Raw genomic sequence first — 16,489 nt, forward strand, 5'->3', positions numbered from 1 at the left:
TCTCTGTGTGTAATAATTTTAGTTGATATATGCATACTATTATTATAGTATGGCGTTTTATCATAGAGATTCTCTGTGGTTGTTATTCGGTTAGCAGATTAGCGCGTGATTATTAATGTTCATTTTTGTTTCTTTGTTCTAACATTTTTATTTTTTATACTTTATAGTAGAAATGTTTTCGATTCATCTTTAACTTCAAAAACATGTTGACATATACCTTTTTATTTTTTTTAAATTGTTTTATGATATTTATTGGTTTTAGAATTCTTTAACGTTTTTTTATTAGGCTTATCCAATATGCATTCATCTATTTTCATAAAGATAAATGAATGCTTATGTTTTAGGTCCCAATTAAAATTAAACTACGAAGTATTGTAGCCGTGGGAGTAGCAATTTCACAGCCAATTAACACCATTCATTGTTGCATATTTAATCAGAAAATTAAGCAAGCATAGATGTGGCACAAGTTTCCCACATATATCGCAGTTTACCGTTATAACGTAATTATTTGCAAATTTTATATAAAATTAGCTTTATTTTTTGTTATTTTTTTTTTGAACAAAATTTGATTTTTGGAAATCATATATTTTATTTATTATTTAAGTTTCTTCAGTTATATTTTTAATAATTTTATGATCTATCAGACTTTCTGAAAATTACCCATTAACAAACCAACAAGGTGTTTTATTATTCTCATAATACCGAATTGCTGATAATGCCCAACTAGGTATCTCCTTAGAGGTTAGTCAGATGATTAGAAAGTTTTTCCCATTTACCATTAAATATTACTTATTTTTGTTTTCTGTCGGACTATAGTTCAAAGTTACGTTGCTGGATTTTATTTTGAAGGAACATGAATTAGGTTTTATGTTGGTAAATATGTATGTTGCATATATGTTTAATAATAAAATATAAATATTTGCTTGTTTGTTTTATTTTATAAATGCTATTTCGGCAACAGGCTTTGTTTTCTATTGGTGAATCATGTTTCTCTCAAAACAGAGTAAAGGAAATAATTTTAAAATGATGTGTTACTAAAACATAATTTCACTATCTCAAAAATTAACACTCAAAAACAACAACTCTCATTAATTTTTTTTCAATGGCATTTAATTGAATCTAATTTAAATTGAGTTTCAATAATCAACGAGTATTGATAAGTTTAAAGCACTGCACCACTGAACATTGTAACAAAGTATTATAAGTAAGATTATTTTCAGAATTGTAATTACTTTTTTTTTCGTTTACTAGGTTGACCAGCTAACACCAAATGGTCTTCGGCTGATGTAGCTTCAGGTTCGGGGTATGGTTGTTTTGCGGGCGACAGAGGCCCTGGGTTACGACTGGGATCGTCTAGTTCGTTTACTAACGGGATTTGTGGACGGGTAGGGATTTGATCAAGATGTTGTCGTGTTCTAAGGCTCCTATGGAGAACCTCACACTGAGCAACGGTAATTACTTCAAAGCATCAAATATAAGTAGCGTTGGGAAATAGTAATTACTATTTTCAGTCAAATGCACGATTCGGCTGTTTTTGTAGGAATTCTTGTCTGTATAAATTGTGAGATAGGAAAGGACAGAGAATATTGCTCGGAGTAGTTACTTTGTTTTGTTTAAGGCTAGTTATACAAAATTTAGCTATGGTTATTTTATTGCACAAAAGTAAGAGATAATTGAAGTACTGAAGGACTTTCTAATGCACACAAAGACATTGGAACATTTAGTAAAAGAGATGCTGAGTGATAATGGCAAGGAGTTTGATAATGGAGAGGTTAGATCTATCTTAGGCAAAAACGGAATTACGCTCCAGAACAGAATGGATAGGACCTTAAATATCCAAATCCAGAACTGATCTATCCAGCAGCATTGTGGGCTGAGTTCGTTAACACTGCAGTGTATATTCTGAGCAGAATAGGAAAATCATCTAGATGGTGCCAGTCCTTACGAATTGTGAACTGGAAAGAAGTAGCGAACCAAATATCTAAGGATCATTGGTTCAACATGTTATGCCCATATCCCTAGTCAAAAGCGAAGAAAAATTGATAAAAAAGTAAAAAGGTAAAAGGGCACCTCATAGGATATGATGGTGCTGAATGGTTTAGAAGTTGGATTGAAAATAATTAATTTTGTGTAGAGATGTACGATTTGAACAGAAACCTGGATGCTGTAATGAACGTATTAAACTACCACTTCAAGAAGTGAAACCAGAAGAGGAAACTGTTCATGATGAATCACAAGATTATAGACAGGCAACGACGAGAAGAGCGCCATTGAGGACAGTTCAGTAGAAACGGTCGATGAAGATGTTTCAGAGCTTCAAGAAGAGGAACTAGGTACCAGAATTAGAGATCGTGCAACTTTGAAAAAACTTCAGTTTTTAAATGATTATATCTTAACAGCAGAAAGTTTAGTCAACACAAGCGAAGTTCTGATGCAATCAAGTATAAAGATTGTGCTGAATGGAAAAGAGCAATGGACAAAGAGATAGATTCATTGAAGGAGAATAAAACTTGGGAATTTGAGGTACCAAGTTTTATTCTCCTTCAATGAATACCAATTGAATGAACCCCAATAAACTTGAATGAATATCAAAGGTACCAAGGCAATACCGTATAAATGGGTTTTTAAACTGAAGTCAGACGCAGATGGCAGCATAGGTAAGTACAAAGCTACACAACATAATGGTTGAAGCGAAACTGAACTAAACGTCATATAACCAAGATGGCACGCAATCAAAATGGTAGCGGGACTTTTGCCCCACCCTATACATAAATACTTTTTTCGTTTATTGATTCTTCTAAAGTTTAGATAGGTGTATTACATTAATAAAACTGTTTGTTAAAGTAATTTCAGAATTACTCAAAATTTCAAAATTGCCAGAATTACGTACAACAGAAACGACGAGTAATCTACCGTATAAGTGTTGGATCTGCAGTGGCCCGGCCAAAGCCTAAAATATTTGTTTATAACAGGTCAATTGAAAAGTCCTGACACATGAATGGCGCTACTAGAATTAAATCCATATGTTTTTTAGTTAGCCCTAACCCTCAAGAGATCCGTGTATAAATTTGACAGCTGTCGGATCATTAGTTTGTGAATTATAGCATTTTGAGTGAAGCAACTTTTGTTATTTGAAAAAAATGCATAAAAAGGAATTTTGGGTGTTAATTAAAATATTGCTTTTTGAAGGGAAAAAATACAGCTGAAGCAAAACTTGGCTTGATGCCGGGTTTCCGGACACTGCCCCAGAAAAATCAACCATCAATGATTGATATGCTAAGTTTAGAGGTGGTGAAATGTGCACCGAAGACGGCGAGCGCAGTGGACGCCCAAAAGAGGTTGTTACCGACGAAAACATTCGACAGTCATCCGAGTGGACTGCATACGATGAACCCGCTCCAAAGCGTGGGAAAACGCAGTCGGCTGGCAAGGTTATGGCGTCTGTATTTTGGGATGCGCATGGAATTTTCATTGACTACATCGAAAAAGGAAGGACTGTCAACAGCGACTATTACATAGCGTTATTGGATTGTTTGAAAGACGCAATCGCGGAAAAACGGCCGCATTTGAAGAAAAAGAAAGTGCTACTTCATCTAGACAATGCACCGTGTCTAAAATCCATGAATTGGGCTTCGAATTGCTTACTCATCCACCGTATTCTCCAGATCTGGCCCCCCAGCGACTATTTCCTGTTCTCATATCTCGCTCGCTGGAAAGAAATCTTTGTCGAATGAAGAGGTGATCGCCAAAACTGAGGCCTATTTTGAAGCAAAGGACAAATCGGACTACAAAAATGGTATCAAAAAATTGGAGGGTCGCTATAATCAGTGTATCACCCTTGAAGGGAATTATGTTGAATAAAAAAAAACTAATTTTGCCAAAAAAAATGTGTTTTACTATGGTAAGCCGGAGACTTTTCAATTGACTGTTACATTTTTTGTCACCGATCTGACGGCTATTCTTGGTTGTTTGATTTGGGCACATTTTGTTCTATTACAATTTATTTATTTATAGCGCATGTTAAACGAATATTTCAAGCCTTCTTTCTTTTTAAGCCAAAAATATTTCTCGAATAAGCTTTAACCGTGCCAAATTTAACGTATCCAGGTGCCTTCGTTTTCGTTAAAAAGGAGAGGCAAAATTTTCCCTAAGCCGATTTGTAAATTGATATTGTTTTTTACCGTAGTAGCTTTCAGTAAATTAACATCTATTTATGCGAATTTTAGAGTCAATTAATACACTTTATTGAAAGCGTATCAGTATAATTTACATTTTTCTCTCGGCGCATCTATTAAAACCCGATTTGTTGAAGTTTAAAAGCATCAAAATTTCCATCACTCTATTGAACGAGTATCGCGTTCGACATCCGACGAAAGAATTCAGAGCCTCCCCCGATCGACCCTCGATATTTTCGCAAGTCCGGCGCCTGACGAGCCAACGACGCCATTGCAGTGCGTCGTGGCGCCACAGTGCGATGGCGTCGACCAAAAGACACGCGTCGTCTTCACCCCAACAACGTCACTTTTTCTAAATGTGTAGAATTTGTTAAATATAAAATATGTGCGTCGATTTGTAGTCAAAATTTTACATTCTCCAACGATCCACGCTAAATCAGGTAGGCGATTTCTTTTGTTTTCAATGCTCGCCGACGCGATGGAATGTGTGTTTTCGGGGATGCGGTTTATCGGTCATAAAATGTACCTAAACCCAATTTTGCAGTGAATATATTACACATTTTACATGATTAAAATATCTAGTGCACAAAATATAAACTCTATAACAAGACTATATAGAAAGTGATTATTGAAATTACAATTTTCTCATTATTTAGTTATTTAATAATGCAAATTCAAACAAAAAAATAAAACAATATAAAATTGCAAAGAATAATTCACTGATATATGAGATGAATTGGAAATGAAACGATGCTGTTATCGTAAAAGTATTTTTGTTACGTTTACTTTGTTTACTCATATTTAGTCGTCGCAGTTTTAAAGGAAGAACTTCTCTAGTTTCCGGCTTGTTTACCAATAATACAATGGAGGAGAAAACCCCGCTGCTACAGAAAACAAAAATGTAGAACATAAACAATCCGAAAATAATAACAGTATTGATTTGATGAAATGCAACCGAAATATTGCACGAATCAAGTCACATTGTAATAACAACAGAATAAAATTATGACTGGCGGGTATTAAATTAATTTGAATAACAAATTAATTAGGCTGTAACAAATGTGTTCACAAAACATTTCACGGAGCATATATTTATGGAAGAATAATTCCGAACAAATTATTAACTCTTGAAGTATTACCATATGAATGCATATTCCGAAATGCTGAACGAGGTGATTATTTTATTCTATCCCGTCCACTAACAATCCCAGACAAGTAGGCGTGTTTCAAATGTTTTGTTTCCGAGCGATTTTTTACCCTCGTTTATGTATTTCGGTCCTTAATGTAAATTAATTTTATTTACATACAGTCTTTCGTTGTTTTTTTTTTCATTATAACTCTTCTGAATTTGATTTAAAACTCGACTGTAGTTAAATTGCATTTTAAATAGTTTTAATTTGAAATCAATTTATTTCTATTATAATTGTGTTCGTATTATACGGAATCTGTCACTGTCAAAAGTGATTAATATTTAAAAAAGAAATCTTCTTTAACGATAGTTGATGGTGATTTTATTATTTAAATTTGCAACATTTACAATAGAACAGAGTATATAACAATTTTAATATAAAATTTAAATGTCTTAAACTAAAGATTATAAAAGTAAACAAATAGATAAATGTGTATATATTCAGTTGTGGTATTTTATTTTTCATTTGGAATTCAGCCAACTCATTTCTGCAATTCTAGTGGGTGTGTATTCGATACGTTAACCAATTCGTCAAAAAGTTTATAAAACATATTTTTAACATTGTTTTTTTTGGTAGATAATATACAGATGATACGGATCAGTTATATTCTATTTAATTTGTTAAAATATTATTTTGGATTGCTTCTTCCGTTATTTTTAAAATCTTATTATAAAAAAAATTGATAATAATTTTATGATTCTAAATAATGTCTGTTGAGTACGACACGTCTCTCTAGCTCTTGGACAGTGTACAGACTTGTTTTAATTATTTCAAAACATTCTTTGACTATTTTATCACTGATTTTAATATATGATAGTCAGAGAGGGCAACGTCTTGAAAGTACGCATATAGGGTAGAATTTTCCATTAGAGAATTCCAAGTTGAAATTGGTTAAATCTTGTCATTAACAGAGAATAACTTTATGGTGAATAAGACCATAAGGTAATATATAGAGTGTTAATTTAATATATATTATATTAATATAATATTAATATATATATATATATATATATATATATGTATAATGTATATAAATAAAAAATAATGAAACATGAATATACAAAATAAATAATAATTAAATGTTGATATAAAAATGGCCGCAATCTAATTGAAAACATAACATATCTCGTGGCAAATATAATCAAAATTGTCTATAGCTCTTTTTTCCTATTTCATATTTCTTTAGTGCTATCAATCCAAATAAGATGTATTAAAGTTTCAATCTTTTTGTTCCCTCATACTGAAAGCAGAGCAGCACAGCGGAAAATCTGTGTCTGTTAATATTTTACTTACTTGTTAAACACAAAAATGTATTGAGACAAGATGTATTAAATGTATTAAAATATATTAAAACAGTTCAATGAATATATGTCAGAATGGAGAAATGAGAAAACATACCAAAAGAAACTAGTTGGCGACAAAAAAATAGAATGTATGATATCTATCAAAATTATTGACATCAACAAATCAACTAATATCTATTTGAGGCTATGTTCATAATAACATTTTTATATCTAGAGTGTAAAATACGTTATTTCATTCCAAATAAATTTAGCAAAACGATATCAGATGCAATATAAATAGCAGATATTTTTTGCTTTAGAACATTTTTATTCTTTTTAATTGAAACTGTGGGATTCGCGATCAATCTTAATGTTATCACTGTCGTCAGTCGTTAGGTCATTTTTCACATTAGCCAGATTCCTGCTGAGCCCGGTCCTGCGGGAATCGCGGCGCCAAGAAGCGAGGTTAATTTTTCATCATATCGAATTTACCAGCGAACCCATTTAATATCTTCGGATTTTTCCTTTTTCTCCTTACTTATCCGAACATTTCGCAGTGTGGTCATTTTAATTAACACTCTATTAATTTGATCTCGAAGGAAATCGTATAATTTGACATAAACGTCAATTGATCATGGTATAATGCATTAAAATCAGTGAAATATTTCTAAAAAGTCTAAAAAACGTTTTTATTCGTTTGAAAATAGTTTTAATAAGTTTACAATAATACATAAACGAACTAACAAAGAGTAAATATTTGACATTTTTTGTTCTTATTCGTTTTAGCGTGATATTTGACAATATTAAAAAAACTACCGCGTTTAAAATTAAAAAATCCATATTTCGAGGAGGCTTTGAACATGTCACTCTGTTTCGCAACTAATTAAAGTTATGACAATTTTTAATTACGTTCATAATTAAAGTTGTCTTTAATTAAACCGGCCCTGCTAGGACTTAATTTAGACTAAAAATAGAGACACCAGACATTGTTTGCACTGCAGGCGGTCAAGACTGGATGTTGAATTAATTGATCAAACAAAATGAAAACAGGGATTAAAGCGAGTTAATAAATTCATACTTAAGCTTCAGCAAGAGATGACATTTTTACAAGTTATTATTTTAATAACTTCTTGGAAGGAAAAATAGCCTACAAAAGGTGTTATTCTGAAATTTTATAATGTTATTTTCGGTTTTAATCCGTTGAAATAGGTAAAGGGAAAGTAGGTGAGTGTAGATTATAAAATTAGATAAACTACGGTTAAAGTCGTAAAATAATCCATAGAAGAAAACAAAAAGTGTATATCAATGAAAAACATTTTTATTCTTTCTGATTCCACAATCTGCCCTATAGACAATAAGTATTTCTTATGTCTATATTATATATACATGGAATGTAGAAAATCACTTCATCTCCTGTATAAGATATTATCTTAATTAATTAGTCTTATTCTAAAGTCTATATATGTCCAGTAATCAGATCAGGTTGTGATCACATCGCAGATTTAGCTGGTTAGCGAGTATGTTGGGATGCACTGACACTCTTTCGAAGTACTTCACACAAACACGTTGAATTACACTCGTTATAGGTTCTAGAGGAATATCGCGTTGTATCACTTTATTTGAAATATAGTACGGACCATCAACAATGGCAAGCAACACTTTATTTTGGAACCGTTTTGATGGATATATTAGTTTTGCTAGCGGTACCCCATAGTTGGATTCCATATGACCAAAGAGGCTTGAGTATAGACTCATACAGCAATACCTTGTTGTCTAATGATAACTTGAATTTGTACCCGATGAGCCAATACATTTAATACAATTTAAGTCCAAGTTGTTTTCGTTTAGAGAGAAGAATATGCTTCTTCCAGATTAGGCGCCGATCTAATTGCATACCAAGATATTTAACATGCTTTGCTTAGGGAAATTGACGATGTTTGATATTCACTGGTTCTTCTGATCATTCACCAATAATAGTAACACTTTCTTCAAAAATTACCATCAAAGATAATCTCTCTTTTCTGTACAATAATAGTACTAACTGGCCCTTATTTAGAGAAAACTTAGACCGAAACGTCTCTCTAAACTTACTGTTACAAACTGAAAAAGGTATAGAAATAGCAGCAATAAACATCACAAAAAAATTACAGGAGGCAGCATATTTCACGACTCCTAACAGTGAAACATTTCCAAGAAAAAATACACATTTATCATGAACTTGGAATTGGCAACAGCAAAGGACTGAAGAGAATGAAAGAAAATTTAATAGGGCAATAAAAGAGCTAAAAGAACTATTCCAAAATGCACAAAACCAAGGCATTCAAGAATATTTAGAGAATTTGACAACAACTGAGACTACAGACTATTCGTTGTGGAAAGCAACAAAAAAGCTTAAGAGACCCCAGGAACATAACCCACCTATTAAAACAAATGAAAATAATTGGGCTAGAAGCAATAAAGAGAAGGCCGACATTTTCTCAAAACGCTTAAAAAATGTTTTTAAACCTTTCCAGTCTCAGCTACATAAAGATGACGAAAATAAAATTACTAGCTCTCTAGATTCGCCACTTCAAATGGACTTACCGCACGAGAAATTAACGTTTCAAAAAAGTTAAACAAACAATATTGAGAGAGATTAATATTAGAAAAGCTCCTGGTTATGACTTAATTACTGGTAAAATTTTAAAAAAACTATCAGAAAAGGGTATAAAACTATTAACATTTATATTTAATGTTATGCTACGAATTACTTCCTTAGCATCTGGACAGTAGCTAAAACATTAATGATTCTTAAACCAGGAAAAATACCAGAAGATGTGACCTCCTGCCGGCCTATAAGTTTATTACCGATCATCTCGAAAGTTTTCGAGAAACTATACATAAAGCTAAACTATATAATAGCAAAAAGAAAAATTATTTTAAAACATCAGTTTGGGTTTCGCAATAAGCATGGGACTATAGACATAGGACAAGTGCATAGAATTGTAAATAAAATAAACACTGACCTAAATGCCAAAAGACATTGTTCGGCTTTTTTCTAGATATATCTCAGGCTTTTGGTAAAGTATAGCATACGGGCTTGCAGATTAAACTGCTCCCTCATCCGGACTATCAGTTACTAAAATCGTATCTCACTGATAGACATTTTATTGTAAATCAAGGCGATGAACATTCCGAATTAAATCCCATATATTCAGAAGTTCCGCAAGGATACAGCACTGGGTCCAGTACTGTATCTTCTGTACACGGCCGATCTGCCCACCACAAAATTAACTACTGTGGCAATATACGCAGACAACACAGCGATCTTAGCATCACATGAAGATCCAGTCACCAGCATCAATAAACCTACAAACCCACCTGGATCAAATACAATTATGGTTGAAGACATGGCGCATTAAAGCCAATGAAACAAAATCCACCCATGTAACGTCTACCCTCCGTAAAAGAACATCCCTAAAATGGAGACGGTAAAGATTAGATAAAATACGGAAAAGGTCGCATAATCTTTAGAAAAAGAAACCAACAGATTCTAAAGAAAATCTTTTATAGTTTATGGCATATTGTATTTATGTTTTATTTATGTTCTATAGATAGTCAGGTAATTCGGGTAGTTTGTTACCTGCTCATATAAGCCGGAAACTCCGAAATGGGACAATAAGGCAATAAGCAAATTCGATTTCGGTTGGTACTCATGGGTCGTGTTAACCAATGTCTGCAAAATTCTTTAAAACATTTTTTTTATTAATTACATCTTACATTACATATGCTTAGTACAATATTAATTTACAAATTAATTTATTACTACTGTTCTATTGTACTTGCATTAATTCACAAGCAAGGCGAGTACGTGGTAAACTACTTAAGTTAAAGTCGCGAATACACTTGTACACTAAACAAGTTCGTGTGGTTTGGTTCGCTTCAATTTTATTTCATGGTTGTTGTCCAGTAGCTGTATTGCTTCCACATTGTTATGATTTAGTAACCTTATTTTATATTTTAAAGCGAAATCTTGGATCACTTCGTGTATCCATTTAATTTCAAGGTCATCGTAGAGCTCTTCTTTGATTACGTAGCTATAAGCATTGGTAATTACTCGTAGAAATTTGTTTCGGGTGCGTTGGATTACTAATTGGTATTATGTTTTAATGAAACCCCATACATAATGCACTTCATAGGTCCAAATTGGCTTTATGATTGTTTGATAAACCAATATCTTTGATTTTACGTTGAGTTGAGAGTATCTTCCGACTAACCAGCACAGCATGATGTTTCCAATTTAACTTGCCATCGAGATATATTCCGAGATATTTAGCTGATTTTGCTTGAGGAAATGGGCTTCCGTCAGGTGAAATAGTTAGATTTTTGTCATTTTGCTGCAACGCAAAATTAACATGAACATACTTGGAGCTCTTATGCTGTATTTTCCAGTCTTTAGTCTATTTGTAGATCTTATTGATCGCTACTTGTACTTTTTCGACAGCCTTAGAGAGAGACACATTTTTTGCTATGATAACTGTGTCGTCGGCAAATGTTTCAAGTACTGATCAAAACATTAATGATAATAATCAGAGGTTATAAACCGACAAAAGTTGTAAACCATTGGTCAAATTTAATGCAACGTTAATAAAATTTGTTTATTTCTACATCCATATTTAATATAAACAAACATGTAGAAACACGAAACATACATGTTTGAAATTCTAGTGATTTTTTCATACACCAAAACAAACAACAATTGAATTATGCACAAAAATTAAAAAAAACGAAAAATATGAACAAATAATCTACTTTTAATTAGTGTTATTTATTAATTTGCACAACGAAGACAGAAATACACTTACATTTTTAAGACAATGTGTGTTTCTTTCACACTCTTAAACAGGGTGATTTTCTATCTTGTTTCATAGGTTACTCTATAAAGGACTATATTTAAATAAAACTTTCTCTTATATATTAGTTGTGTGAAAAAGTAATCCATGTTGTTAATGTTATATTTCGATATTTTGGTGTTTAAAAAAGTGTTTTAAAAGAAAGTATATATTTAATGAATTGATGAACTGAAAAGTTAAGCAGTTTTACGAAAAAATGTTAATTTATATGATCATTAAGATGATAATATGATTTATTCTTATACGAGAAAAGAGATTGAATGGTATTGCACCAATTTAATATCTGGCATCAATTAAAGTTTTGTAGCAGCGCCAAGGAAACCAAATCTAATAGTTTAGAACTATTAAGAAAGATTCAAAAGTAAATAAAATGTGTTCTATATGAGTTCTATATGTTTTTATGTAATAATTAATGAAACAAGAGGCTTTAAAATATAACAAAAAGCTGGCTTGGTGGCGCAGTGGTAAAGGCGATGGGACGGTCCTCCTACTGTTGCGATAGCCGCGGGTGCGAATCCTACTGGGGCATGGTCGTAAATTTATGTTTGTGATTGTTTAGAATTTGTGAATGTTCTAGACACGAGTGTAAAATCCGATAAGGAAAATGATCCCAGTCACGCCAGTAACCAGGCTCGGTAAGACCTGAATGCTGAGGACTGTGGTTCGGAGCCCACGTTAAACTTTAGGCCCAGTCCAGATAAACCCATAGTTGGTAAAAGGAGACTTTAAAATATATAAAAAAAATATAACAAAAATATCATAATTAGACCCCCGTTGAATGATATTTATACAGGCTTAAACTTTCATACACTACCTTCTGATATTTTAAAAATTTCGGCTATTGACCTTACCTACTTAATAGTTGATTTGCTTGCTGTAGAGTCTTTAAGATTTATCTAGACACATATACTTATCCCTTTTAAAAGGAGATTTTTATAGAAAGTAATTTTTATACTTTATCCAGTAAAACAGCCAATGTGCATTATCAAAATGTATAACGTCAGCGAATTGCAATGTTGTCACATTTACTTAGAATTTTGGTTTACAATGTTTTCCGGTTTGTAATGTCTAATTATTATTATTCATCTTTTGAAGAATTTTGTACACATTTGATAACAGGGTCGACCAGTGCCAATACAAATCAAACCTTACAGGCTGATACATGTTCCGACGGTACAGAGAGCATTCTGACCCTTTTTAATTATGAGAAGGAAACATCTTATCTGAGTTTAATTTTTTTACTTTTATATATTACAGTAGATTCGACGATGTGATGATCTATAATGTGCATTGACTGTTTTATAAAAATTATTATATAGTCCGTTTAATAAAATAGTGAATTGACGTCGTCTAGATTTATGACGTCAAAACAATGGAATATTGTCAATCAACTTTGAGTTTTAGTTGCTTTGGCAACTTTGGCTTTTACCGAAGCACCAAAACAACGTTTGCCGATTTACAACCTGTAATTATTGTCACTAATATTTAGAAGAAATCTGGAGACATTTGACAACCAGGCGAATTTTGTAGGTTGGATTGGTTATATTTCTGAACGTACCAGACAGCATTATATCTATCTTTAGGTAGAATAAAACGAGAAGAAATATATCGTCTGTCCTAAAAACGAATTTACAAACTGTGATATGCGATACATTAAACATCTTGATGACGTGAGTTCCGTTATTTTGAATAGAATATATCATATATTGTTTTGAAAATAACAAAAGTGGCTTCACTAAAATGACTTTAAATCCAACTTAACTGTCGGAGGGACATGATATATCAGAAATGATCTGTCAGTAATAGTGACTTCTGTGTTGCAGACTTATCCAAATATGTATTGCAATTGATTTCTAAACAAAATGATTTAGATTTATAGAAATTTACTTTAAAATGTAATTCAAAAAGCGATACTAGTATTAAATCTAGTACGGTTTTCCGTTTGTTTTCATGTATATACAGTTTTATACCTTTGCACATGTGTTGCCAGGTCGCATGTGTTAAAATTGCCGTTTTGGATAAAAATAATTTCGTTCTGCAATAATGACTGAAACTGCAGATGACCGTGTGTGAGGCCGAATGTGTTTATATTTAGCTATGACAGATAGTTGTTTGTTCTATTTAAAAACTTTCTATCTTTATCAACTGGCTGATACTACTATACTATTATTATAGAAATTATTAATACAAAAGAAGAACTATATGTTACATTAATGCTACACTATACAATTACATTAACACTGTATCGTACTTTTACTTCTGTCTGTATATGTATAGTCTAGTCCAAAGTTATTTTGTACATACGTCGTCTACATTTGTGATGTCAAAATGTCGCAATGTTGCCATATCAATTGTGAATTTAGTTCAGTTTGGCTTTGACATACAACAAAATTCTAATCTAAATAAAATAATTAAACAGAAATACAGTTATCAAATATAATTTATTTTAATACTTTGTAGTTATAATAGTTTGTAAGTTGGGGAACTGTTTGGTTATATTTACAATTAACTCTTTTCCATACCACCTAAATGTTAGAGTTCTACGCGCGTTTTTTATGTAGTTGTATTCCCTGGAGGCCTAATCGACCTAATTAACAATTTTATATCCAAATAACTATTTTACTTTCATTAGAGGGTATATTTATCTTTTACGCTTAGTTCTTGTGTCCCTCGCTTCAGTGTTTCATTGTAAAGACATATTGATGATTGATACACACATATCTATACACATACATCTTTTACACTCTACAGTGACATTTCATATATTAATTATATACTCACCTTTTGTTGTTTCCACTTTCATCGTTCTGTCTTGGTATTGTCAGCATTGAATCATAGTCCCATATTCAAAAGGTTTCACTCAAGTGAATAACTAAACTGTTAATTTCCAATCTATCTAACATTTGTTCAGAATTCAATATTGTACTTGAATAAACTAAAATTTCTTAGACTAGAATGAAATAGACTCAAAATAAATAGTCAAATAGTCTATTCAAAGTCTTTTTGTACATACGTAATTAAGATGTTTAATGTATTGCCTGCCGTAAATTGTAAAATCGTTTTAGAATCAGGTACAATATTTTCCTTCTCATTTTATTGTAGTTAAAAAAAGACACAATGCTGAATAATTAGTTCGAACGCGTCAAAGCTTGTCAAAGTCGTTCGGTTATCAAACGTATGCAAAATTCTTGAAAACAATGGTGATAAGAGGTTATAACTCTAACCTATAAATTATTGTGGCTGTATAATTAACTGTAGCTTTTAGATGTATTCTAATGTCTAAAAAAATAAATAAATCATATTTGATAACATTTTTGTTTAATCGTTTTATTTAAATTAGAACGTTGTAATTACATTAATGTTAATGTTGACGTATGCCCAAAATAACTTTGAAAACACTATAATTGCAATAGATTATGTAAAGGTGGTATTTAGCTATGGCCAGAAGATTACGTCTCTAATTAGTTACTTCTAACATGAACTAGATAATATATGCATTAGATGTACCATAATCTTAATATAAAACATATTTGATAATGTCAAAGCCAAAATAAACTATAACTCAAAGTTGATGTGGCAATATTAAGATGTTTTGACGTCATATATTTAGATGACGTGAGTTCAAGGTTTTATTGAACGGACTCTAGAACAGTTGAGTATAAACAAATAATAATTTGAATGTTATTTACTATAACTTTCAAGCTAATAATATAAAGTGAGATAAACCATTATACCTAAACATCATGAAACATCTTTTTAAATCTATATAAATTTATATTTAAACAAATTAAAATGTTTGGTTTGAACTCTAAATTGAACTCACCTTCCCTTGTATCCCATACGGTTTATAGGAGAAAGATAAATAAGTGACCAATTTTTTGCTAATCTTTTTGATATTTTCGATAAATTTTAATTGACTAAAAATATGTATTTATACTAAATCTTTAGATATTTTCTGTATTATTATTCAGGCTATGCTAGATAAGTTTCAGTTGGTATATTATTATCATGGCACATGACAATTTGCTTGCAAAATGCTCTCACATGCTTATTTTTTTTGTGAAAGAAAATAGGGAGCCGAAAGAAAATGCGGATATAAAATCAATATGTCTCTTTGTTCAATATTACCCTAAAGGGAAGTATCTAAAATTTACAGCCTACTTTGTGCATTTTTAAAATGATGGATTATACAGACAGTATTAAGTTGACGGAAAATTAATTTTGTTCTTGTATAAATCAGGTTTTAAAAGATTCATTCTGTCATTGTCAGGCACAAATATTGATGTTTGACGTTGTGACCATCTTTATAAGTTTATATTTATGATAATATTTTCGAAAATATAATTGTTTATAGAAAACAATTTTAGATATGTTATTGGCGATTTGTTTACATTAGTTATTACCAGCAGTGGCTATTATTGGAGAATCATAACCGGTGTTCGGTAAACTTAGGTAACTTCCGTCTGATTTTACGACGTTGTCATATATACTACAATGGAATTTTTACAATGGAGAGGTAGAATTCAGCAAATTACAATGGCCATTTTGGGTTTGACTCCGGTATTGGCAAGAGACTTGTTTTGTAAGGTTAAGCATTTTGTTGTTTATAGTTTATTTATTCTTGGACTGTTTTTATTTTGATTAAAAAACAATAGATATTAATATATAGATTTTTGAATATTGTCAAAAAAGTTATTATAACACTTTTAATATGAATAAATATATGAAGATAATCCATCAAGGTGTGTATGCCTTCAATTTTTATTTTAGTTTTGTAAATTGGATTCAATACTTTACCAAATTCATTATATTCTACATAGCTAACCCTGCGAAAGTAAAAATACAAATAAATATGTCGATGTCCTTTATGTGGACATGCCTCCTCAAAATCACACTTTTAAATTTGAACATAATAGATCGGGAATTTACAAGAATGTATCAAGGAATGA

The 16,489-nt window shown here is 31.5% G+C and overlaps 1 protein-coding gene across 1 annotated transcript in view; it reads left to right on the forward strand.

Moving 5' to 3' along the window:
• The first annotated feature begins 4,415 nt into the window (after window positions 1-4,415).
• Window positions 4,416-16,489, forward strand: part of LOC143191861 (uncharacterized) — a 40,899-nt gene continuing 28,825 nt past the window's right edge. Inside the window, exon 1 of the mRNA XM_076397302.1 lies at window positions 4,416-4,615. The gene's annotated coding sequence lies outside the window, so the exon portion shown is untranslated. The remainder of the gene's footprint in view (window positions 4,616-16,489) is intronic.

Source organism: Rhynchophorus ferrugineus, unplaced genomic scaffold, assembly GCF_030347505.1.
Source record: "Rhynchophorus ferrugineus isolate W39M unplaced genomic scaffold, kcgeb_rfMv2 rfM2, whole genome shotgun sequence".
Taxonomy (NCBI): Eukaryota; Metazoa; Arthropoda; class Insecta; order Coleoptera; family Curculionidae; genus Rhynchophorus; species Rhynchophorus ferrugineus.